Here is a 26782-nt window from a genome sequence, read left to right as displayed (position 1 = left end):
GCATCACCCTTTCCTCTTCAAGGAAATCCAACGCAGTGCTCAAGAGGTAGCAGGAAGATTTCTGGCGCCGTTGCCGGGGAGGTCTACGCAAAAGTCAACATACCAAGTACCCATCACAATCCCGTATCTCCCGCATTACATTATTTGCCATTTGCCTCTCGTTTTCCTCTCCCCCTCTTCACCCTTGCTGTTTTATTCGCCCTCTCCTTTCCGTTCGCTTTTTTTCGTTCGCTTGTCTTGTCGTCATGGCCAGTCTTATATCTTCTCCGTTGTCTCCCGAGAATGACGTTCTCAATTTTAAGCAAAGGGAGGGAGAAAATCTAAAAGATGCTTGTTATAGAATTTGCAATGCTCAAAATAGATCTACCAGGAAGCAATCTACTTCAGTTCTTCTATGTAATTTTTATGTAGGTGCTAATCCTTGGTATAGATATATCCTTGATACCATTACCGGAGGGAATTTCTTGGGTAGCCATACTTTTGATTCTTATAATGCTATGATAGATTTATTTGGCTCACCACCTCTTCTGGTCAATGGAACTATGTTAACTTTGGAGCATGTAATGAAAAGACTTGGAATTATTGAAAATAAAGTTGCTACCATTGAATTAATTGAAAATCTAGATGAAAAGATCCACAATAAAATTACCCAATATGGATCTAAGGTAGGAATAACTTTGAAAAATATTAAGGAGAAGGAACCCATGGTTAATGAGAAAATAAATCAAGATTCCACTAGAATCGATAAATTTGAGGGTATAATTACCAACTTGGGAACCGCTTTTTCTTCCGTAAAGAACACTCCAAGTCCTTCTACTAAAAATGCTAAGCTTATGTATGTTCCTAAGAATAAGGGTGAATCCTCTAGTAAGGAAAATGCGGATCTTAAATCTATAAGTATTCATCCCAATCTTTTTGCTTTCATTAAGGAACCATTTGCTACAAATGAATTTTTTTTATCTTGTGCGTAAAAGTTTGATAATTACTAGAAATAAAGAAATTCCTAAGGAAGGTAGATGCCTCATTGAAGAGTTGCCTACCAAAGATGGCAATACCTAGATCTATCCTTGCTTTATGCCTAGCTAGGGGCGTTAAACGATAGCACTTGTTGGGAGGCAACCCAATTTTATTTTTATTTTTGTTTTTGTTTCTGTGTAGGAATAAATAATCCATCTACCTTCTGTTCAGATGTGGTTTTATCTTTTAATTAGTGTTTGTGCCAAGTTAAACCTATAGGATCTTCTTGGATGATAGTTATTTGATCTTGCTGTAATTTCCAGAAACTTTTTGTCCATGAACAAAATTATTAAAAATCACCAGAACGTGATAAAATAGTGATTCCTATTTCTGCTGATCAATAAACAAATTGACTAGGTCGTCCTATTTTGTCTGATTTTTTGGAGTTCTAGAAGTTTGCGTTAGTTACAGATTACTACAGACTGTTCTGTTTTTGGCAGATTCTGTTTTTCGTGTGTTGTTTGCTTATTTTGATGAATCTATGGCTAGTAAAATAGTTTATAATCCATAGAGAAGTTGGAATACATTAGGTTTTATACCAATATAAATAAAGAATGAGTTCATTACAGTACCTTGAAGTGGTCTTTTGTTTTCTTTCGCTAACGGAGCTCACGAGATTTCTGTTGAGTTTTGTGTTGTGAAATTTTCAAGTTTTGGGTAAATTCTTTTGATGGATTATGGAACAAGGAGTGGGAAGAGCCTAAGCTTGGGGATGCCCATGGCACCCCCAAGATAATCCAAGGACACCAAAAAGTCAAAGCTTGGGGATGCCTTGGAAGGCATCCCCTCTTTCGTCTACTTCCATCGATAATTTTACTTGGAGCTATATTTTTATTCACCACATGATATGTGTTTTGCTTGGAGCGTCTTGTATGATTTGAGTCTTTGCTTTTTAGTTTACCACAATCATCCTTGCTGTACACACCTTTTGAGAGAGCCATACATGAATTGGAATTTGATAGAATACTCTATGCGCTTCACTTATATCTTTTGAGCTATATAGTTTTGCTCTAGTGCTTCACTTATATCTTTTAGAGCACGGTGGTGGATTTGTTTTATAGAAACTATTGGTCTCTCATTCTTCACTTAGATTATTTTGAGAGTCTTAAATAGCATGGTAATTTTCTTAATAATAATAATATGCTTGGCATTCAAGATTTGTAAAACTTTCTTTTGAGTGCATTGAATACTAAGAAAAGTTTGATGCTTGATAATTGTTTTGAGATATGGAGGTGATAATATCAAAGTCATGCTAGTTGAGTAGTTGTGAATTTGAGAAATGCTTGTGTTGAAGTTTGCAAGTCTCGTAGCATGCACGTATGGTAAACGTTATGTAACAAATTTGAAACATGAGGTGTTATTTGATTGTCCTCCTTATGAGTGGCGGTCGGGGACGAGCGATGGTCTTTTCCTACCAATCTATCCCCCTAGGAGCATGCGCATAGTGCTTTATTTTTTGATCGCTTGTAGATTTTTGCAATAAGTATATGAGTTCTTTATGACTAATGTTGAGTCCATGGATTATACGCACTCTCACCCCTCCATCATTGCTAGCCTCTTCGGTAGCGTGCATTGCCCTTTCTCACATTGAGAGTTGGTGCAAACTTCGGCGGTGCATCCAAACCCCGTGATATGATACGCTCTTTCACACATAAACCTCCTTATATCTTCCTCAAAACAGCCACCATACCTACCTATTATGGCATTTCCATAGCCATTCTGAGATATATTGCAATGCAACTTTCCACCATTCCGTTCATCATGACACATTCATCATTGTCATATTGCTTAGCATGATCATGTAGTTGACATAGTATTCGTGGCAAAGCCACCATTCATAATTCTTTCATAAATGTCACTCTTGATTCATTGCATATCCCGGTACACCGCCGGAGGCATTCATATAGAGTCATACTTTGTTCTAGTATCGAGTTGTAATCGTTGAGTTGTAAATAAACAGAAGTGTGATGATCATCATTCAATAGAGCATTGTCCCAATAAAAAAAGGGAAAGGCCAAAGAAAAAAAAAGGCCCAAAAAAAGAAGAAAAAATAAATAAATAAAAGGGGCAATGATACTATCCTTTTTCCACACTTGTGCTTCAAAGTAGCACCGTAATCTTCATGGTAGAGAGTCTCTTGCTTTGTAATTTTATACTAGTGGGAATTTTTCATTATAGAACTTGGCTTGTATATTCCAACGATGGGCTTCCTCAAATGCCCTAGGTCTTCGTGAGAAGCAAGTTGGATGCAGACCCACTTAGTTTCTTTTGTTGAGCTTTCATACATTTATAGCTCTAGTGCATCCGTTGCATGGCAATCCCTACTCCTTGCATTAACATCAATCAATGGGCATCTCCATAGCCCATTGATTAGCCTCGTTGATGTGAGATCTTCTCCTTTTTTTGTCTTCTCCACATAACCCCCATCATCATATTCTATTCCACCCATAGTGCTATATCCATGGCTCACGCTCATGTATTGCGTGAAGGTTTATAAAGTTTGATATTATTAAAATATGAAACAATTGCTTGGCTTGTCATCGGGGTTGTGCATGATGAGAGCATTCTTGTGTGACAAAAATGGAGCATGACTAAACTATATGATTTTGTAGGGATGAACTTTCTTTGGCCACGTTATTTTGAGAAGACATAATTGCTTAGTTAGTATGCTTGAAGTATTATTATTTTTATGTCAATATGAACTTTTGTATTGTATCTTTCGGATCTGAATATTCATAGCACAATTAAGAAGAGTTACATTGAAATTATGCCAAGTAGCACTCCGCATCAAAAATTCTCTTTTTATCATTTACCTACTCGAGGACGAGCAGGAATTAAGCTTGGGGATGCCTGATACGTCTCCAACGTATCTATAATTTTTGATTTCTCCATGCTATATTATCTACTGTTTTGGACCATATTGGGCTTTATTTTCCACTTTTATATTACTTTTGGGACTAACCTATTAACCGGAGGCCCAGCCTAGAATTGCTGTTTTTTTGCCTATTTCAGTGTTTCGAAGAAACGGAATATCAAACGGAGTCCAAACGGAATGAAACCTTCGGGAATGTGATTTTTTCAATAGATATGATCCAGGAGACTTGGACCCTCCGTCAAGAAAGGAGGGAGGCGGTCACGAGGGTGGAGGGCGCGCCCCCTGCCTCATGGGCCCCCCGAAGCTCCATCGACGTACTCCTTCCTCCTATATATACCTACATACCCCCAAACGATCAGATACGGAGCCAAAAACTTAATTCCACTGCCGCAACCTTCTGTACCCACGAGATCCCATCTTGGGGCCTGTTTCGGAGCTCCGCCGGAAGGGGAATCCACCACGGAGGGCTTCTACATCATCACCATAGCCCCTCCGATGAAGTGTGAGTAGTTTACCTCAGACCTTCGGGTCCATAGTTAGTAGCTAGATGGCTTCTTCTCTCTTTTTGGATCTCAATAAAATGTTCACCCCCTCTCTCGTGGAGATCTATTCGATGTAATCTTCTTTTTGCGGTGTGTTTGTTGAGACCGATGAATTGTGGGTTTATGATCAAGTTTATCTATGAACAATATTTTGAATCTTCTCTGAATTCTTGTATGTATGATTGGTTATCTTTGCAAGTCTCTTCGAACTATCAGTTTGGTTTGGCCTACTAGATTGGCTTTTCTTGCAATGGGAGAAGTGCTTAGCTTTGGGTTTAATCTTGCGGTGTCCTTCCCCAGTGACAGTAGGGGCAGCAAGGCACGTATTGTATTGTTGCCATCGAGGATAACAAGATGGGGTATTTATCATATTGCATGAATTTATTCCTCTACATCGTGTCATATTGCTTAAGGCGTTACTCTGTTTTCTTGAACTTAATACTCTAGATGCATGCTGGATAGCGGTCGATGAGTGGAGTAATAGTAGTAGATGCAGGCAGGAGTCAGTCTACTTGTCTCGGACGTGATGCCTATATAAATGATCATACCTAGATATTCTCATAACTATGCTTAATTTTGTCAATTGCTCAATAGTAATTTTTTCACCCACCGGAGAATACTTATGCTCTTGAGAGAAGCCACTAGTGAAATCTATGGCCCTCAGCCCTATTCTCATCATATCAATCTCCATCACTTTATTATTGCTTTGCTTTTTTACTTTTACTTTTTACATTGCATCTTTATATCAAAAATACCAAAAATATTATCTATCATCTCTATCAGATCTCACCCTCGTAAGTGACCATGAAGGGATTGACAACCCTAATCGCGTTGGTTGCGTTGAGCTATTTGTTTTGTGTCGGTACGAGGGACTCACGCGTAGCCTCCTACTGGGTTGATACCTTGGTTCTCAAAAACTAAGGGAAATACTTACTCTACTCTGCTGCATCACCCTTTCCTCTTCAAGGAAATCCAACGCAGTGCTCAAGAGGTAGCACCTAGTGACAAGCATTAATCATAGCAAAGTCATAGCAACATCAATCTCAGAATATAGTGGATACTAGGGATCAAACCCTAACAAAACTAACTCGATTACATGATAAATCTCATCCAACACATCACGGTCCAGAAAGCCTACGATGGAATTACTCACGCACGACGGTGACCATCATGAAATTGGTGATGGAGGATGGTTGATGATGACGACGGCGACGGATTCCCCTCTCCGGAGCCCCGAACGGACTCCAGATCAGCCCTCCTGAGAGGTTTTAGGGCTTGGCGGCGGCTCCGTATCGTAAAATGCGATGAATCCTTCTCTCTGATTTTTTCTCCCCGAACATGAATATATGGAGTTGGAGTTGAGGTCGGTGGAGCAACTGGGGGCCCACGAGGCAAGGGGCGCGCCCCCACCCTCATGGACAGGTGGAGCCCCCCCTGACGTGGATTCTTCTTCCAGTATTTTTAATATTTTCCAAAAATAAGTTTCGTGGAGTTTCAGGTCATTCCGAGAACTTTTGTTTCTGCACATAAATAACACCATGGCAATTCTGCTGAAAACAACCCCAGTCCGGGTTAGTTCCAATCAAATCAGGCAAGTTAGAGTCCAAAACAAGGGCAAAAGTGTTTGGAAAAGTAGACCTTTCTAAGACCGCAAAACATAAATGCAGAGCACCTTTAAAGATCAAGGACTGACTAGACATTGTAATTCATGGTAAAAGAGATCCAATCATAGTCATACCCAATATAACTTAACAATAATGAATGCAAATGACAGCAGTGCTCTCTAGCTGGTGCTTTTTAATAAGAGGGTGATGACTCAACATGAAAGTAAATAGATAGGCCCTTCAAGAGGGAAGCAGGGATTTGTAGAGGGGCCAGAGCTTGGTTTTAAAGCAGAGATAGATAATATTTTGAGCGACATGCTTTCATTATCAACATAACAACCAAGAGATGGCGATATCTTCCATGCTACACACATTATAGGCGGTTCCCGAACAGAACGGTAAAGTTTACACTCCCCCTCCACCAACAAGCATCAATCGATGGCTTGCTTGAAACAACGAGTGCCTCCAACTAACAACAGTCCCTGGGGGAGTTTTGTTTGCAATTATTTTGATTTAGTTTGCATAGAGCATGGGACTGGGCATCCCGGTGACCAGCCATTTTCTCGTGAGTGAGGAGCGGAGTCCACTCCTCTTGAGAATAACCTTCCTAACATGGAAGATAAGGACATCCCTAGTTGATACATGAGCTATTCAAGCATACAAAACATAATTTCATTTCAAGGTTTAGAGTTTGGCACATACAAATTTACTTGGAACAGCAGGTAGATACCGCATATAGGAAGGTATAGTGGACTCATATGGCATAACTTTGGGGTTTAAGGGATTGGATGCACAAGCAGTATTCCCCCTTAGTACAAGTGAAGGCTAGCAAAAGACTGGGAAGCGACCAACTAGAGAGCGACAACAGTCATGAACATGGATTAAAATTAATAAACATTAAGTGCAAGCATGAGTAGGATATAATCCACCATGAACATAGATATCGTGAAGGCTATGTTGATTTGTTTCAACTACATGTGTGAACATGTGCCAAGTCGAGTCACTTAAATCATTCAAAGGAGGATACCACCCCACTATACCACATCACAACCATTTTAATAGCATGTTGGCACGCAAGGTAGACCATTATAAACTCCTAGCTAATTAAGCATGGCACGAGCAACTATGATCTCTAATTGTCATTGCAAACATGTTTATTCATAATAGGCTGAATCAGGAACGATGAACTAATCATATTTACAAAAACAAGAGAGGTCGAGTTCATACCAGCTTCTCTCATCTCAATCAGTCCATCATATATCGTCATAATTGCCTTTCACTTGCACGACCAAATGATGTGAATAATAATAATAGTGCACGTGCATTGGACTAAGCTAGAATCTGAAGCCATTCAATAAACTGGAGAAGACAAGGCAATATGGGCTCTTGGTTAAATCAACAATAATGCATATAAGAGCTACTTCAACAATTTCATTATGGTCTTCTCCTATCGACCCCCAAAGAAATAAAACTATTTACACGGGAAAGCTCCCAACAAGCAAAAGAAGAACAAAAAATCTTTTTGGGTTTTCTTTTTAATTATTACTACAGCAAGAAAGGTAAACTAGCTAAAAACTACTACTAATTTTTTGTTTTTCTTAAGGTTTATCAAACTCACAAGGAGAAAGCAAGAAAAAGAAAATAAACTAGCATGGATATTACAATGAAAGAGTATGAGCACCAACAGCTAGCAATGAGTGTGTGAACATAAATGTAATGTCGGTGAGAAATACATACTCCCCCAAGCTTAGGCTTTTGGCATAAGTTGGTTTATTGCCACGGATGGCCTGGCGGATACCCAAAGTTATAACCAGGGTCGTACTACGAAGAGGAGGACTCCGATTGCCACTGATTGGCAATCATCTCCGGATCCCACTGGTAATTAGACTGTCGTGGAGGATCAAATTTTGGTCCCAACTCTAGCTCTATGGCTGATGTAGGGTTCCGGTAGGCGTGAATGGCCGCCAGCGGAATGAGATACTGGCCTGTAGACAAATCAAACAAGGAAAGAGCAGGCAAGGTAATAGTCTCAGGGTGATGTTTATCAAAGAACAATTTGTATTTAAGCACCCTTTCCCTGTTCTTAACAATAAAATCATGCGCTACCATACTCTTATAATCTAAATAAACAATGGGCATCAATTTTTCTTCTTTTTCATAGTGCCTAATAGGTATGTTATAATATGTAGCAAGGCGTGAAGCATAGACACCTCCAAAGATGGGGCCCTTTGTACGGTTCACACTTAACCGTTTGGCAATAATACCGCCCATTCTAACAGAGTCTATCACAGAATAAAACAAAATAATAATATCAGGAACACTAAGGTTTCCACAGTTTCCACGACCAATTAAGCAACGACTAGCAAATATTGCAAAGTAGCGTAAAACAGGAAAATGTATGCTAGTGATTCTTGCATCGGAAACCTTCCTAGTTTCCCCTACAGTAATAGTGTCAATAAACCCGTCCACATCTTTACGATGTGGTTCCTCTAAGCTACCCTCGAAAGGTATTTTGCAAACCCTGCAAAATTCATCTAGTGACATCTTCTTTACCATATCATATAAATGAAACTCTACTGAATGAGGTGATTCCTTAGGATAATAGTAGAAGTTTTGCACAAAATTATTGGTGAGTAAGTGATATTGTTTGCATTGGTCACAGAGGAAGTCGGTGAGGCATGCATTCTCAGCAAATTCATAAAAATCATCATAAATCCCGGCTGCTCTAAAGAAATCATCGGAAGGCCATTCACACGGCCGGACCTCCGTGGTGCGAGGGAGATTATATTTGGGCCTCTCCGCTTCTTCACTTTGCTTTTCCTTCGAGCTTCGGCTCGATGAGCCCCTCAAAAATCTCTTCATCATTTTCTGAAAAATTCTGATTTTTTAGTAACTTAAAATAAAAGTGAATCAAGCTCAACAAAATAGATAGCAACTACTCCTACAAGTGCCTAGGGCCTATATCATGCATTAGAACTACTTGGAACCATATAAATTTGACATGCAAGCTCAAGAACATGGTCACCTAGGCAGCACAAATTTGCAATGAATAAAGCACTAGGACAAAAACTAATTGGACCAATGGAGGAGTCACATACCAAGGAACAATCCCCCAAAGCAGTTTTGTGAGAGGAGCTTTGAGCAAGGAGATCGAAAATCGCAACAAAATGAGCTAGAACTTGTGCTTGAGCTGGATGGTGATTTTTTTGGGAGGAAGAAGAAGTGTGTGGGTGTAGGAATAAGTGGAGGGGAGCCACCATGCGCCCACGAGGTAGGGGGCGCGCCCTGGACCCTCGTGGCCAGGTGCTTGCTCCCCATGCTGTGTCCTCAGTGCCAGATATTTTCAAATATTCCAGAAAAAATCATATTAAATTGGCAGGGCATTTGGGGAACTTTTATTTTCGGGGTATTTTTATATTGCACGGATAATTCAGAAAACAGACAGAAAAAATACTATTTTTACTTTATTTCAACTAAATAACAGAAAGTAAAAGGAGGGTATAGAAGTTTGTGCTTTCTAACTTCATCCATCTCATGCTCATCAAAAGGAATCCACTAACAAGGTTGATCAAGTCTTGTTAACAAACTCATTCCGACTAACATGGAGCCGGAGAAATTTCGAATAACACTATGTTACCTCAACGGGGATATGCACATCTCCTATAATAAGAATATCATATTTCTTCTTGATAGTAGGTAAAGGAAATTCAAAACCTCCAAAAATAATCGATGGAATTTTTCCAATAGAGTTGATACTGTGGACCTGAGGTTGTTTCCTCGGAAAGTGTACCGTATGCTCATTACCATTAACATGAAAAGTGACATTGCCCTTGTTGCAATCAATAACAGCCCCTGCAGTATTCAAAAAAGGTCTTCCAAGAATAATAGACATACTATCGTCCTTGGGAATATCAAGAATAACAAACTCCATTAAAATAGTAACGTTTGCAACCACAACAGGCACATCCTCACAAATACCGATAGGTATAGCAATTGATTTGTCAGCCATTTGCAAAGATATTTCAGTAGGTGTCAACTTATTCAAATCAAGTCTACGATATAAAGAGAGAGGCATAACACTAACACTGTCTCCAAGATCACATAAAGCAGTTTTAACATAATTTCTTTTAATGAAGCATGGTATAGTTGTACTCCTGGGTCTCCAAGTTTCTTTGGTATTCCACCCTTAAAAGTGTAATTAGCAAGCATGGTGGAAATTTCAGCTTCCGGTATCTTTCTTTTATTAGTAACAATTTCTTTCATATACTTAGCATAAGGATTCATTTTGAGCATATCAGTTAAACGCATACACAAGAAGATAGGTCTAATCATTTCAGCAAAGCGCTCAAAATCCTCATCATCCTTTTTCTTGGATGGTTTGGGAGGAAAAGGCATGGGTTTCTGAACCCAAGGTTCTCTTTCCTTACTGTGCTTCCTAGCAACAAAGTCTCTCTTATCATAACGTTGATTCTTTGATTGTGGGTTATCAAGATCAACAATAGGTTCAATTTTTATATCATTATCATTACTAGGTTGAGCATCATCATGAACATTATCATTAACATTTTTATTAGGTTCATGTTCATTACCAGATTGTGTTTCAGCATCAGAAATAGAAATATCATTTGGATTCTCAGGTGGTTCAGCAATAGGTTCACTAGAAGCATGCAAAGTCCTATCATTTTTCTTTTTCTTCTTTTTAGAAGAACTAGGTGTATCAATATTATTTCTCTGAGAATCTTGCTCAATTCTCTTAGGATGGCCTTCAGGATACAAAGGTTCCTGAGTCATTTTACCAGTTCTAGTAGCCACTCTAACAACATAGTCATTATTCTTTCTATTTAATTCACTGAGCAAATCATTCTGAGATTTAAGTACTTGTTCTACTTGAGTGGTGACCATAGAAGCATGTTTACTAATGAGTTTAAGTTCACCCTTAACATTAGCCATGTAATTACTCAAGTGTTCAATCATATAAGCATTTTGTTGTAATTTTCTACCAAAATAAGCATTAAAATCTTCTTGCTTAACCATAAAGTTATCAAACTCATCCAAACATTGGCTAGCAAACTTAGTAGGAGGGATTTCAGCTTTATCATACCTATAGAGATAATTTACCTTTACTACCTGTGTCGGGTTATCAAGACCATGAGTTTCTTCAATTGGTGATGAATTAAGATCATATATTTCTTCAATAGGAGGTAAATTCTTAACATCTTCAGCTTTAATACCCTTTTCTTTCATAGATTTGTTTGCCTCTTGCATATCTTCAGGACTGAGAAATAGAACACCCCTCTTCTTCGGAGTTGGTTTAGGAATAGGCTCAGGAGTTGGCTCAAGAAGTGTCCAATTATTTTCATTGGTCAACATATTATTCAATAGAATTTCAGCTTCATCTGGTGTTCTTTCCCTGAAAACAGAACCAACACAACTATCTAGGAAATCTCTGGAAGCATCGGTTAGTCCATTATAAAAGATATCAAGTATTTCATGTTTTTTCAGAGGATGATCAGGCAAAGCATTAAGTAATTGGAGAAGCCTCCCCCAAGCTTGTGGGAGACTCTCTTCTTCGATTTGCACAAAATTATGTATTTCCTTAAAGCAGCTTGTTTCTTATGAGTAGGGAAATATTTAGCAGAGAAGTAATAAATCATATCCTCGGGACTACGCACACAACCAGGATCAAGAGAATTAAACCATATCTTAGCATCACCCTTTAACGAGAACAGAAATATTTTAAGGATATAAAAGTAGCGAGTTCTCTCATCATTAGTGAACAGAGTGGCTATATCATTTAATTTAGTAAGATGTGCCACAACAGTTTCAGATTCATAGCCATAAAAAGGATCAGATTCAACTAAAGTAATTATATCAGGATCAACAGAGAATTTCATAATCCTTATCAGTAACACAGATAGGTGAAGTAGCAAAAGCAGGGTCAGGTTTCATTCTAGCATTAAGAGATTGCTGCTTCCATTTAGCTAATAACTTCTTAAGATCATATCTATCATTGCAAGCTAAAATAGCTCTAGCAGCTTCTTCATCCATAACATAACCCTCAGGAACAACAGGTAATTCATATTTATTAGGGGGCGAGTCTTCATCATCACTATCATCAATATTATCAGTTTCAATAATTTCATTCTGTCTAGCCCTAGCAAGTTGTTCATCAAGAAAATCACCAAGTGGCACAGTAGTATCAAGCATAGAAGTAGTTTCATCATAAGTATCATGCATAGCAGAAGTGGCATCATCAATAACATGTGACATATTAGAATTAATAGAAGAAGCAGGTTTAGGTGTCGCAAGCTTACTCAAAACAGAAGGTGAATCAAGTGTAGAGCTAGATGGGAGTTCCTTACCTCCCCTCGTAGTTGAGGGATAATTTTTTGTTTTCTCATCTTTCAAGTTCCTCATAATGACCAGCAGATATAAATCCCAAGTGACTCAAAGAATAGAGCTATGCTCCCCAGCAACGGCGCCAGAAATTAGTCTTGATAACCCACAAGTCTAGGGGATCACAACAGATTTCGAGGGTAGAGTATTCAACCCAAATTTATTGATTCGACACAAGGGGAGCCAAAGAATATTCTCAAGTATTAGCAGTTGAGTTGTCAATTCAACCACACCTGGATAACTTAGTATCTGCAGCAAATTATTTAGTAGCAAAGTAATATGGAAGTAACGGTAACGGTAGCAAAAGTAATATTTTTGGGTTTTGCAGTGATTGTAACAGTAGCAACGGAAAAGTAAATAAGCAAAGAACAATATGTGAAAAGCTCATAGGCATTGGATCGGTGACGGACAATTATGCCGGATGCGGTTCATCATGTAACAATCATAACATGGGGTGACACAGAACTAGCTCCAATTCATCAATATAATGTAGGCATGTATTCCTAATATAGTCATACGTGCTTATGGAAAAGAACTTGCATGACATCTTTTGTCCTACCCTCCTGTGGCAACGGGGTCCTAATGGAAACTAAGGGATATTAAGGCCTCCTTTTAATAGAGTACCGGACCAAAGCATTAACACATAGTGAATACATGAACTCCTCAAACTATGGTCATCACCGGGAGTGGTCCCGATTATTGTCACTTCGGGGTTGCCGGATCATAACACATGGTAGGTGACTATAGACTTGCAAGATAGGATCAAGAACTCACATATATTCATGAAAACATAATAGGTTCAGATCTGAAATCATGGCACTCGGGCCCTAGTGACAAGCATTAAGCATAGCAAAGTCATAGCAACATCAATCTCAGAACATAGTGGATACTAGGGATCAAACCCTAAGAAAACTAACTCGATTACATGATAAATCTCATCCAACCCATCACCGTCCAGCAAGCCTACGATGGAATTACTCACGCACGGCGGTGAGCATCATGAAATTGGTGATGCAGGATGGTTGCACTACAAAAAAATACACTTCCGTGATGATACGTGTTTGTCGCAGTAGGTCGCATTTTCTGTCGTGCATGTACATCCATGACGATTTTATGACAGAATCAAGATAGTCATACCTGTGATGTCATCGAAGTGTTCCATGACATTACCAAAATTATCAACACGGAACTGTCCACTTCCATGACGATAAATCCCGCGTCCCAGAAGTGCTTTCGTCAAGGGTGACCAACACGTGGCATCCACCGTAACGGAACGTCGTTAAGCTATCGGGTCGGGTTTTGGATCCGATAACCCGTTAACAGCCCTGACCAATGGGGATTTTCCACGTGTAAAATCATCATTGGCTGGAGGAAACACGTGTCATCCACTCATTGGACAGAAGGCGCCTATGATACGTCGACACGTGGCATGGCCCAACAGAGGCCCATTCCTGTGAAAAGGTCGGCTCGTTTGACTTGGTTAAAAGGTGGCGGGCCGGCCCATGTAAAGCCTGTTAACGACCTGTTCGCATATAGCCCATTTACAGCCCTCTAACCCAAGGCCCGTTACGCCCTATCCGAATTAGGCCCAGTAGCGTTATCTGGGCCACCGAATATGATTCCAGCCCGTTTTCACTTCTGGCCCATGATGTCTTTCGGCCCATATGAGGCCCTATGTAACTCTTGGCCTACTAACGACCCATGGTGAAACTGGCCCGTAATGAACAGTGTATCACTTTACACCCATTAACGGCCCGTGGTGAAACTGGCCCGTAATAAACAGTGTATCACTTTATACCCATTAACGGCCCGTTATTCCGTTGGGCCGTTTCCTGCCCATGTTATCTTTCGGCCTTCTCAGAGCCCATTCATTCTTGGGCTCATTTCCAGCATTCGTTTATTTACGACCCATTACTATCATTTTCTGCTTGTGGGCCAAATTCAGCCCGTGGTTACAGTCGGCCCGTTTGTGGTCCGTTAATACGTTGGGCCATTTTCATAGCGTCATCAAATACGGCCTATTAACGATGGCCCGATATGGTCAGCCCATGAACGGACGATTCCAACTCTAGCCCGTTTACGACCATAATGCGGCCTGTTATTGGCCCATGTTTGGCCAATTGATCATACTTCCCGTATAAGGCCCATTGATGATACGGCCCGTAGAAGGCCCATTGTTTCTATGGCCCGTAGAAGGCCCATTGTTTCTACGGCCCGTAGAAGGCCCACTGTTTCTACGGCCCGTAGGAGGCCCAATGTCACTACAGTAAATATTAGCCCATGGTTATTGTGGCCTAGATTTAAAAAATAGGTTATTGCAGCCACTAGCAAACCGTGGAAAAAGAACTGCAATGACTACAAGCAAACAAATAAACAAGACAACTAGGAAATAAATAAGCAAGCAACTTACGCTAGGCTAGCACGGCTATCACACATATTACATCCACTGGGCATCAAAGTTTGCCACTAGTGCAAATAAATGCGCCGACAAAAGAATATACAAAACTGAGAGCACTTCAGAAGGCACTAGGCCTGGCCAGGTCGGTCCCCCCAAACAGCTGAAGAAGCTGAGTAGACCTCAGTTGTGTCAACGATAGATGCATCAACACTAGATTTAAGGCATGATGGTGCGCACGGCAGTCCTCTGACATCTTCATTGCATCTTTCACTTCAAGTCGGAGTTGAGCTGAAGCAAGCCTTTCCGCTTTAAGTTGAGACTGAAGAAGTCGAACTGATTGAGGCAGCGACAGCACAGAGGTTGTCTCACACCTGCTGGTGAGTAGCTTCAACTCACTGTCTTCATCAAGACAGGACCTTGGGGTCATCTCGCTGTCCTCAAGATGGTTTGGCTCACTATCTTCCCTAAAGTTCTGCCTGGCGTAAGAGATACGAGTCTGAAAGAGAAACAAGGAGACACGTAACAGGTTTCACAATTATATAAGAAAATAAATGGATCTGGTCTGCATAAGGAACATGTTTTTACAACTACAATTTGAAACTGGTAGTTGTTGCAAACATCCAATCAGATGTAGACAGCAAAGCAAACAGCAGTGAAGGAAATGATGCCTATCCAAATCTATACTAGAACAAAGTTTGAAGGCTTGAGAAGGATGAACTTACATTACATGTTAACACGGGCTGGACAAAGCCCTTCTCCATGTTGATGGAAGGATAATTCAATAAATTCCCCAAAGAAAATTCTTTATAAGCGTTGCCATTATTCTACATTTTGCAAAGAGCAAATATAGATCAAATAATATTGGAAGAAACAGAGGATAATGAAGCTCAGGTGCAGACTGATGATACATAATCAAATAGCAATTAATTAAGTACAGCGTTACAAGGCAAAAGGGAGAGAGGTACTGACAAGAGCAATGCAGAGCCCATTATTGTTTTGAGATCGTATGATCCTTTGAGCAAGGAGATTCATTTGAAATTAGTTTTCATACAAGAGAGAAGGTAAGGCACAAGCAGAAATTTAGGAGTTCAAATTTTGAATTGATATCATAGACAGTACCTGACGCTGGGCTCCCAACAGTTCTAATAGGGGTTTGGCCACTGGAGTAGGGTTAAAGTGTGGTAAAGTTGGGCCTGTGTTTTCTATGGCTGCTGATCTATCTGATTTAACAGGTATCACTACCTTTTCCAAATAACTAGTTTGTACTCCTTGAGGATCTGCACTCACCCTCTTCCTTTTGGACATCTATTACAAAAGAACAACATTTGACTGGAAAAATATAGTGTGACGACACATGGAATAGGTACAGAAAATGGATAGGTATGGCATATACTCATATATGATGCTTAAACTAAGCAGATGGTGTAACAAAGTAGAAGTAATGCAAGAGGTCAACTGCAAAATATGTGCGACCAATACAACTTTGCAAAGTTAGAGCAAGCACCTTGATGGGTGAATAAGATAGGCCATCCTCCACCATGCCAAGTTTGTTAGCCAGTGGATCATTCCGCAATATTCCTCTCGTGCGCCCATTCTCATATTCATTTTGATAATGTTCAATATCTGACATGCATGAAAACATAAAAACAAGTGAGATTTTCTTTGTAATGCAGAAGTGATTCTAATCCAATACTGCCTCCCTATAAACCCCTTTGTGCTATCTCTGCAATTATTTTAAAAGATGCCATGCATGCTGTAATTTGTTGTGTGCATTAATATAATGTGGCCTACTACTCAAAATATGAGAGATCCAGAAGTGATGACACTTCGCAGATGATAGCTTCAACATATAGTAAAGAAGAACAAGTCGACCTGACCTCACAGATTAAAAATATACTAAGGGAGAACAACTCGACCTGACCAGTCGACCACAAGAGAAGATATCATCTTAAAGAAGAGCAGAAGAGCAAGCAGATTGAAGATATTACAAGTCTTTCAATACAATGTCGGTTGGCCACCCATGATGAACCAGAGCGCACAGAGAAATACTATTCTTTCCGGTCTCTCCATATGTGGCTCACATGCATTTCGAAACTAAAGTAGGAACATTTAGCTAACCAATTAAACATCTCTCTGTTTTACTAATATCAGCAATAATATCAGATATGAATTTGTGCAACTAAGCTTGTTTAGCTCGATGGGTGGAGCAGTGCTATTACGACACGAACCACGTAGGCTGATTGTGGTCATCATAAAATGGGGAAAACATAAGCATGATGAGTATAGTGTTGACCGTGGCAGTGGGATGGCAGATCTGAAGCTGCAAACCGTGCAAAGGGTAGTTAGCAACCGATGTTTGCTTTGAAATAACAACTAAGATTTGGTATGGACAAGAAAGTACGGTCAACAAGTGACAAAGAAATGCAATTATGATGTCTCTCTATATGTAGCGACATGCATTTGGAAACTCAAGTGGGACCTTTAGCTAACCAATTAAATGTGTCGGTTAACTAATATCAGTATCATATCACAATCATATTTGAACAACTAAGCTTTCGAATTCTGAGTGTTGTGTTGTTTAGCTTGAAGGGTGGAGTAATGCTAGTACGACAGAAAGCACCTACGCAGATCACAGTAGAGTAGATAAAAGGGGAAAACCCTAAGCACCAAGAGAAAAATCAGGAAAGTTGAACTAGCTGGACCAGTGGGTGGCGCACATGATTTTCGAAACGAATATAGGAACATTAGGTGACCAATTAAACGTTCTCTGTTTTAGTGATATGAGCATCATATCAGATTCATATTTCAACACGTAAGCTTTGGGTTGAGGTCTTGAGGAGCAGTGCTAGCACGACACGAAGCACCTACGATGATGGTAGTGAATATAAAGGGGGGAAACCATAAGCTCTACGAGTATAGTGCCCGTGCCATGGCGGATCTGAAGGTGCAAACAGGAGAAAGCTACTTCGCAACCAATGTTTGCTTTCAACTAGCCACTACGATTTGGTACGGACAAGAAAAGTACAGTTAACAAATTATGATCTATTTTCCGGGTGAGATCAATAACTTAAGCACATATGGAAGAGTACCACCTCTCTTGCGATGCTGTGTAGGCCTATGCTGATACGTTGAGGGTGCTGCGGGTGCGATGGCTGTCGGCGGTGGGGAAGAAGACTTTAGACGGCAGACGTCCGAGTCGGGGGATATATCCTGTTGCCGTGGACGAGGCGGTCGTAGGAGCGGCAACGGCAAGGTGGACGATGGCGCCGATGAAGCGAGAGGAGGCGATGAAAGGATCCTGGTCCAGTGCCATGGATGAGAGACGTCCATCTCTTGCAGTGGACGACGGGGTAGGGGTAGCGGCTCCGGCAAGGTGGAGGATGGGGTGGCGGACGGAGGAGGCTGGCCGCAGTGCGGAGGTTGTCGTGCCGCCGATGGTGTATGAATGGGGAAATGGAGGGGAGGTGGGGATCTCAAACTTTGGGACATGCTTCTCTGAAATGGGGGAAAGTTACGAACTTATCCCCCATTTAAAATTTCGGACATCGCGTCGGTTGGGGATAGGACAGTAATCTCGCATCTGTCAAATATTTGTCGGTAACTATTTCGGGCGAGGAGAGGGTGTTTTGCCGCCCATGGTTGGCGCCCACGGTGTATGAATGGGGCTGACACGTAGGGCGGTTGTGTCATGTCTGATGGAAGTTACACATCTGCCCCTATTTAAAATATTAGCCTACATCGATTTTGGACGAGGAGAGTTTGTTTTGCCGCCCACCGTGTATGAATGGGGAAATGGAGGAAGAGACACATGTCTTTCGGACGAGCTTGAATCAAATGTGTTTTGCCGCCCACGTTTGGCGCCAACCGTGTCTGAATGGGCTCAGAGGCCGTCGTGTCACGTCTGATTGAAGTTACTAGTCTACCCCTTTAGATGGCAGTGTAAATCCGGTCGATAAGGATGTCAAGTGTCAGGGGTAGACAGTAATTTCCATCTCGCAAACACTTGCTTCGGGCAGCCCACAAATTATAGTGGGTGTTTAGCCGCTTCGTTCAAAACTTGGGAGAATTAGCATTCACGTTTGCCCTGGGACCTGGCAAACTAAATTCAAATCCAATTTGTATTCGATTACGAATATTCACAGATAATTATACGTTTTGTTATTTATTTCTTCAAAACCACAACAAAGATTTATTCCACCTTTATATATGATTATGATTTAGAAATGCCATGATCTTTGAATTCAGTAGGTTGGATACACTCTGAGTTAAACAGTTATTTCATCCAATACAATATGCTCACACGAAAAATAGTTCACCTTATGTCAATCATACAAGTACTAAGGATTACCTCGCCTAAAAAATTCAGATCATTACAACACATGGACAACATATGGGGTCTTGCAACAGAATCCATTGAGAGACATGACACAACATGCAAGTACAATAATCTAATGACAATTTCAACTGGTATCTAAAGAAGAACCGGGATTACCTTGGGCTTCAGATAGCAGAAACAGCAGGACCTCCTCCGTCTTCAAATGCAACATTCTTACTTCCTCCAATTCTTGGGTTGCTTGCATAATGCGTGCTGCTAATTCCATAATTTCCAACCTCAAGATAAAGATTACCTCATTCATGGCAGCCACACCATCTCTTTCTGCCTCTAGTAGAGCCTCAAGCACTATAATATCTGTGCTCAGACTGCTCTCCGGCGGTGTTGCCTCTGAACTGCTACCATCTAGTAACATGGATGGCGCACTGCTTCCACAAATAGATTCTGGAGTTGTACATTGTGTCCTAGTGTGAATGGCATCCTGAAAGGTTTCCGCCGGACATCAGTAAGATATAGTTATCGTATGATCCAGGCAATAAGCTTACATGGTAAACGACGGACGAATTATTGCCGAGCATGACAAACTATATTTAAATGGTTCGAAGCAGCATCAGCCGAAAAGAAATTAAAATGGTAAGATGAAACTAGGGATGTAAGTGGAAAATAAACGACATCCGCCAGTCCCATCTAGTTAGTTTTTGCTACCTCCATAGTTCATTTTCCTCAAAAAACAAAAACTCTTTTGAACTATCAAACCACTAGTGGACTTTAATGGGGATTAAACGGGACCCAGTTGACATCCCTAGTTGAAAGGGAGTGTACAACTGCTATATTTAAGTTGCCAAGGCATCTAAGCAGTTGAAATAATCTGAGAAAGCACTTAACAGTGTGGCCTCATATAAACTACGAAGACTGTCTTGTGATGAAGTAGAGAGGAAAAGTTAAGGACTCAAATGAAATAGGCATGCATTTCTTTACGATAGTACAACAGACACTACTGACATATTGGCCAACTCAGGTATAGCATAACAACAAATAAGCATTCGAATCAAGCAATACAACAATGCAGACAAATGAACTATTTGTAATTCGGTAGGATTACACGTTGAGGGCACAAGCCAAGAAAGCAGCCCACTCGCATTACATTTCACATGTACTAAAACACACTGGCTTACCATATGTTGTTGTGAAGCCTAGCTACTGTTGCAATGTTCTTTGAAGATATCGTCAGCATCCCGTGGTTGCAGTGGCGGATCTACAGGGTGGACAGGGTGGGCCGCGGCCCACCCTGGGATTTTGGTACGACCCTTATATACCATAGTCCATAAGAGATCAGGGGATGGGCCAGAAGGAAAGAAACGAAAAGCCCAACAACCACAACCTCGACTCGTTCGCACAGCCGTGGCCCGTGGACCGTGGTATCCCGCGCACTGGCTCCCCGTCCCCAAATCCCCTCGTAGCTGCTCTATGCTCTAGCCAATCTTGTTGCCCTGACTTGCCGCCTGGATCCATGCCTCGCCGGCGACTATGCTCGACCGTGCCCAGCTTAGTCCGCACTCGGCAGTCTGCGCTCGGCGCTTGGCAGCCAGCGTTCTGCGGCTGCAGCAGGCCAGCCGTCACCCTCCCAGCATGATTTGAGGTACCTTTGATGAGATTTCTGCTCGTTCCTCAATTTCTGTTTACTCTTACTCATTGCTAGGTGTTCTTCCACCTGCCAGTACTGCTCATTATGGATTTAGGCTTGCTATGCTCCTTTATGAATTGTAATGTAGTACTGCTGAATTCTGTCTAGGAATGTTACTACTTACTACTTAACTATTTCAGTTTGGGGCAAAAATAAATAAATCTATGTTGCATCTTGAGCTGTAATTTCCAAGAATTTTACTAATTACTACCAAATTGTTTCAGTTTAGGTCAAAAAATTGATACATTGTTCTCATTTTTTGAATCAATAAATATCATTGTCACATTGAAGAACAGAATGTCAATCATGATCACATGATTGCATACATATATCAAATGTGGAAGAATGAACGCATGCAGGTAATCTTTGAACTTTTCAAGGTATGCATGATTCTTTTTTTCAAAATTGAGACTGATTTGAGAAAAAAATGATCAATTTATCTTGTGCTATTGGTAAATTAATTAGTACATTCACAGTTGTAGAAATATTATTAGGTTGGACCACCCTGGTTCAAAATCCTAGATCCGCCACTGCGTGGTTGCAAATCTAGTTGTTGTAGTTTATTCGACACCATCTATTTAGGTAAAATTAATTTTAATCGCATGCATTGGTCCGAATTGATCATCAATGGTTCATCTAAACTAATGAAAGAAGGGTGTGTGCATACACGACAATATATTTGCTTCCCTTTATTTTTATGCTTGTTCGAGGTGCCAGCCCCAAAAGAACAAATATTTTGCTTGATGGGGTTGGCAGCTCCATAATTAATAGAAGCATCAAATTAGTCATGCGATTTGGGAAGATCAAGAACACACAAACAAGTAATGAACAGAGGCTCGGAGGAGTGATGTAATAGCTAGCATCGGAAAATGTAGGGTAAAACAAACAAAAAGCAGCGGAACCACATGCTAGTTTGCTGATGTGTAATTAAGCATAGAGAACATTAAGCAGTCTGATGGAACCAACAGGTGGCATCAGAACAAAACTAAATCATATTAACTATATGTGCACTGGTATGTAATTTAGCACATGTAACATGTTCACTGCCAGAAGTATGGCCCTACAGGTGCAAGCAGAATAACGCATCTCATGAAAAACTGAATGATGCCCTGAAGAAATTCAAAGGTGCGGTGCTTATGTTAGCTAAGTGAACGTAGGCTCCGGCCGTTGGATAATAGTACCTGATTCTCGGCGGCATATGGGTATCGTTGTCATACTTGATAGCTAAGGATCGTCGATGGTGCTCGTGTTGCGGTTGAGTTTGGGCCGGCTGTCGCCGTCGCTGAAGTGGTTTCGGTGCTACGGTTGCGGCACCTGTCGACATACAAGAAAGCTCATCTGTGGTAAGTGAACAGTTGCATAATAAAGATAAAAACTGAAGGAGTACAAATCGAAATAACCTGATGAGGTTGCGGCGTCGGTAAAGCAGGGTCGGTGGAGTTGAATATGGTGTCCGTGGAGCGGGTCCGGTGCAGTGGACGAAGGCTTCAGCGGGCGCATTGTACAGTGCTTTCGGTGAGGCGGATCTGTTGCGGTAGACGAGGGCTTGTATGAAGGGCCAGCAAAGGGGCGGATGAGGGAGTCAGTGAAGGGCCTACGCTGTGCTGGACGAGGGCGCCGGTTATGCAGATCCGGTGCGGTGGACCATGATGGCGGTCAAGGAGATCTGGAGCGGTGGACAAGCCAGTCGCTAAAGCGGCTCCGGTGAAGTGGTGAGTTGGCAGTTGGGGGTTCCAAGGTGCGGAAGGTAGATCCGGCGGGGTGTGAGGTCCACCGCTACGGCGGAGGACTAGATTCGGCGGCTTGCCGTGGTTGGGGGGGTTGGGGAGGGGAAGGGGAGGGGCTCTGGGGAAGAATGTTGTGGGCAAAGAGGGGAAAACAATGGAGTGACCAAAGCAGCCCTTTTCCGTTCATGTGGCAGGGGTAAAACAGGAATATCGCAGGGCTAAACTTTCGGGCGCGTGATATTTCGATGTGAGCGGGAAGTCTGAAAGCTTTGGGCGCCTAAAAGTATAAGTATTCTGCTCTCGTACGGCCGACTATGATATCATGGCCTACAATTTGTTTGTTTTGCACGCAAAAAAAAGTGCAAGTTTTGAAAATCAATGTCTCCAACTCGAAACTTAGATTGTCCATTCAATTCAAATACGGATCATTGAGCTACTACAAGCAAATACCATCATATGGTCCAATTCAAATGAAATTCCAAATTTGTTTATCCTAAATATGATGACAAAAGCAAAAATGTGTATGTGTATGAATAAAGTGGATGATTATAAAGTTTGAACATGCCCGTATGTGTATATCTCTAGGTTTGATATATGAATTTGAAATCACGAAATCCCGGCTTAAAAAATGTACCTCCGTTTAAATGAATTACAAAAGCTAATGATGGAGTCGAATTCCAAAATTCCAATCTTAGGTTTGTAATTCTGGTACATCAAGGTATATCACGCATGTTCAAAAGTATCGGTATCTCATAGTACAAACTGTGAAACAAATTGATCAACCATGAGTGCACAATATCTCAATTACGCTAAAGTCCCTCAAATATAGACACCTCACTCTTTATCTGAAGTCAACCCCCCCCCACCATCACACACACACACATAGAGAAGTCGTTCTCTCCCCCAAACACCAACACACGAGCACATTAACACCCCTCTCTGTTGTAAAGTCCGGACCCCAACATAGGTCTCTATCACTTTGTCTCTCGGGCATGCACACATCTCTTCCCTCACTCTCTAGGTCTCCCGCTATCTCTCTTGCCCAAGCACACGCACTATGTAGAGTGTATATTTCCCATACACACAAAACGTCACCCCCAAACGTCTATCTCCCTAGTTATGTGGTTCTCGCGCACTCACCTCACACACCACCCCCACTGCAAACAAGCACACTTTGTCTCCTTGTGCACCTCTCTCCTCTTTCTATCTCTCCCACATGTGGACCCGCCCCAGCTCCTTCCCTGTATACATATATGTCGTGATTCTTTGCATAGCTCCCTAATGTATAATCGTTCTCGATTTCGCACATTGTTCTCTACACCATCTATTCTATATCTCTCATGAAGTCCCTATCACACACACGATGACTCGCTTCCCTTGCGTCTCCGTTCATAGGCCAATTTCGGACAACATCAACATTGTCTCCCTATCTATACGCCATTTATGGACACAAACGACCCCTCTCGCCCCCCTCTTTCTCTCTCTCTCTCTCCGTCTCTAGCTCTCTCTTTCTCTCGCTCTCACACCCCTCTCCCACACACACTCGATGTCTCTTCCAAATAGTCTGCTCCCCCCGCCCGCACCCGTGCTATCTCACTACTACACATGTCACACCATTCCCCCTTCCCTTATACTAGGTTTACATCATCAGTGGTCTCTCTACTCCACATACACTCTCTCCCTCTCACACACAAACGCGTGCACAAACACACATAGACACGCACAAACACCCATTTATCTAGATCCTCATCTCTCCTCATGTCCGCATGTGTATCTCACACACTCACTCTCTAATTATGTATATGTGTCTCCACGTTACACAACACAAAGCCCCATGTATATGTCTCTCTCTATCCTCCACACACATAGACAAAAAGAATCTGTTATCATTGCCTCAGTCTCTAACATATCACACACGCACACTGTCTCTCTCTCACTCGCAAACACACTCAACAAGGGTTTCCCCGTGAATAACTTACTGTCTATTCATCAACAGTCGTGGCAGTACGACAAACACAAGACGTGAAAAACAATAAATCTACACGTGCTTAGACCACCTAGTATGACTAGTAGGACTAGAGCAAGCCAAAAAGCGCGCCGCCGTCACCCCCTCCTTGTCGGCGACGGGAAAATCTTTGTTTTAAACAGTCGAGAAGTCATTGTGCTAAGGCCCCACATGCCGAGGCGTTGAATACAATGTAGATGCTAGTTTACGGAAGCAAGTATCGATAATACGTTTGTATCTCCATAATTATATTTCTTCTCTTATAAAAAACCGAGTTGGTGATGATGTTACGTGTGCCATCTTGCAATATAGATCGTCCGATCTATATCTGACGGATGGAAATTAAACTAAAAGATACCCGCACCCCTCTCCACATTTGCAGACAAGGCCTTCCCTCGTTCATCCTTATCTCCAACAAACCTCATTGTTGAGAAATTAAGAAAGGAAGCCTCTGGAACAAACTGGCCTGGTGGCTGCTGCCGACGTCATCAATCCCCATGCCTCTGCTCAGTCCGACCACCAACCACCACCACACCCCACTCCTCTTCACCTTATCTCATATTTCTCGAGATATCATTAGTTTTTACACATGGGATTACTCCCACAAGGGTCAATCACAACAAGTGTTTTATAAAAAATGCATCTTGATGTTCCGTGCAATGCACGGATCTTGCTAGTACTCCTACACAAGACTAAGTTGGTGATGCTGGTGTGTCTGCCATCCGTCGTTTCTGACCATTAGATCTACATCTAACGATTGTGAGGTAAGTTGTTTCCTTTTCTCACCAACATCCCACTTGTCTACCAATTTGCAGAAAAACTCATAATTAGTATCTTAAAACCAACCACATCCCTCCCCGACCTCACCAAAACAGCCCAAGGAATATATTCTAATTGAAACATAATATATCTCTAGTGACATATGTATATCAAAATTAGAGTGTTTTGTACCAAGTTTGTGAATAAGTATTATTCTAATTATGATCCGTTGCAACGGACATGAACATTGCTAGTATTTCCAACCATGCATTTTTTTCCTAGTATTCCATTGTTCCGAGTTTTCCATCAAGATATTAGTCACTCATGGTTGATATTTACTTTCAATCATGTACACATATGCACTATGTAACTAGCCTTGCTTATTGGCTTCCAAAGCTTAACTTTCACTCCTAGTTACAATATGTAGAGTATTTAACAAAAAACTGAAGGAAATATGCCCTAGAGGCAATAATAAAGTTATTATTTATTTCCTTATATCATGATAAATGTTTATTATTCATGCTAGAATTGTATTAACCGGAAACATAATACATGTGTGAATACATAGACAAACAGAGTATCACTAGTATGCCTCTACTTGACTAGCTCGTTAATCAAAGATGGTTATGTTTCCTAACCATGAACAAAGAGTTGTTATTTGATTAACAGGATCACATCATTATGTGAATGATCTGATTGACATGACCCATTCCATTAGCTTAGCACCCGATCGTTTAGTATGTTGCTATTGCTTTCTTCATGACTTATACATGTTCCTATGACTATGAGATTATGCAACTCCCGTTTGCCGGAGGAACACTTTGTGTGCTATCAAACGTCACAACGTAAATGGGTGATTATAAAGGTGCTCTACAGGTGTCTCCAAAGGTAGATGTTGGGTTGGCGTATTTCGAGATTAGGATTTGTCACTCCGATTGTCGGAGAGGTATCTCTGGGCCCTCTCGGTAATGCACATCACTTAAGCCTTGCAAGCATTACAACTAATGAGTTAGTTGCAAGATGATGTATTACAGAACGAGCAAAGAGACTTGCCGGTAACGAGATTGAACTAGGTATTGGATACCGACGATCGAATCTCGGGCAAGTAACATACCGATGACAAAGGGAACAACGTATGTTGTTATGCGGTCTGACCGATAAAGATCTTCGTAGAATATGTAGGAGCCAATATGGGCATCCAGGTCCCGCTATTGGTTATTGACCGGAGATTTGTCTCAGTCATGTCTACATTGTTCTCGAACCGTAGGGTCCGCACGCTTAATGTTATGATGACAGTTATTATGAGTTTATGCATTTTGATGTACCGAAGTTAGTTCGGAGTCCCGGATGTGATCACGGACATGACGAGGAGTCTCGAAATGGTCGAGACATAAAGATTGATATATTGGATGACTATATTCGGACACCGGAAGCGTTCCGGG

This window comes from Triticum dicoccoides, chromosome 5A (assembly GCF_002162155.2).
Source record: "Triticum dicoccoides isolate Atlit2015 ecotype Zavitan chromosome 5A, WEW_v2.0, whole genome shotgun sequence".
Classification (NCBI taxonomy): domain Eukaryota; kingdom Viridiplantae; phylum Streptophyta; class Magnoliopsida; order Poales; family Poaceae; genus Triticum; species Triticum dicoccoides.
The sequence above is the reverse complement of the archived record's forward strand: the minus strand, read 5'-3'. Positions refer to the sequence as shown.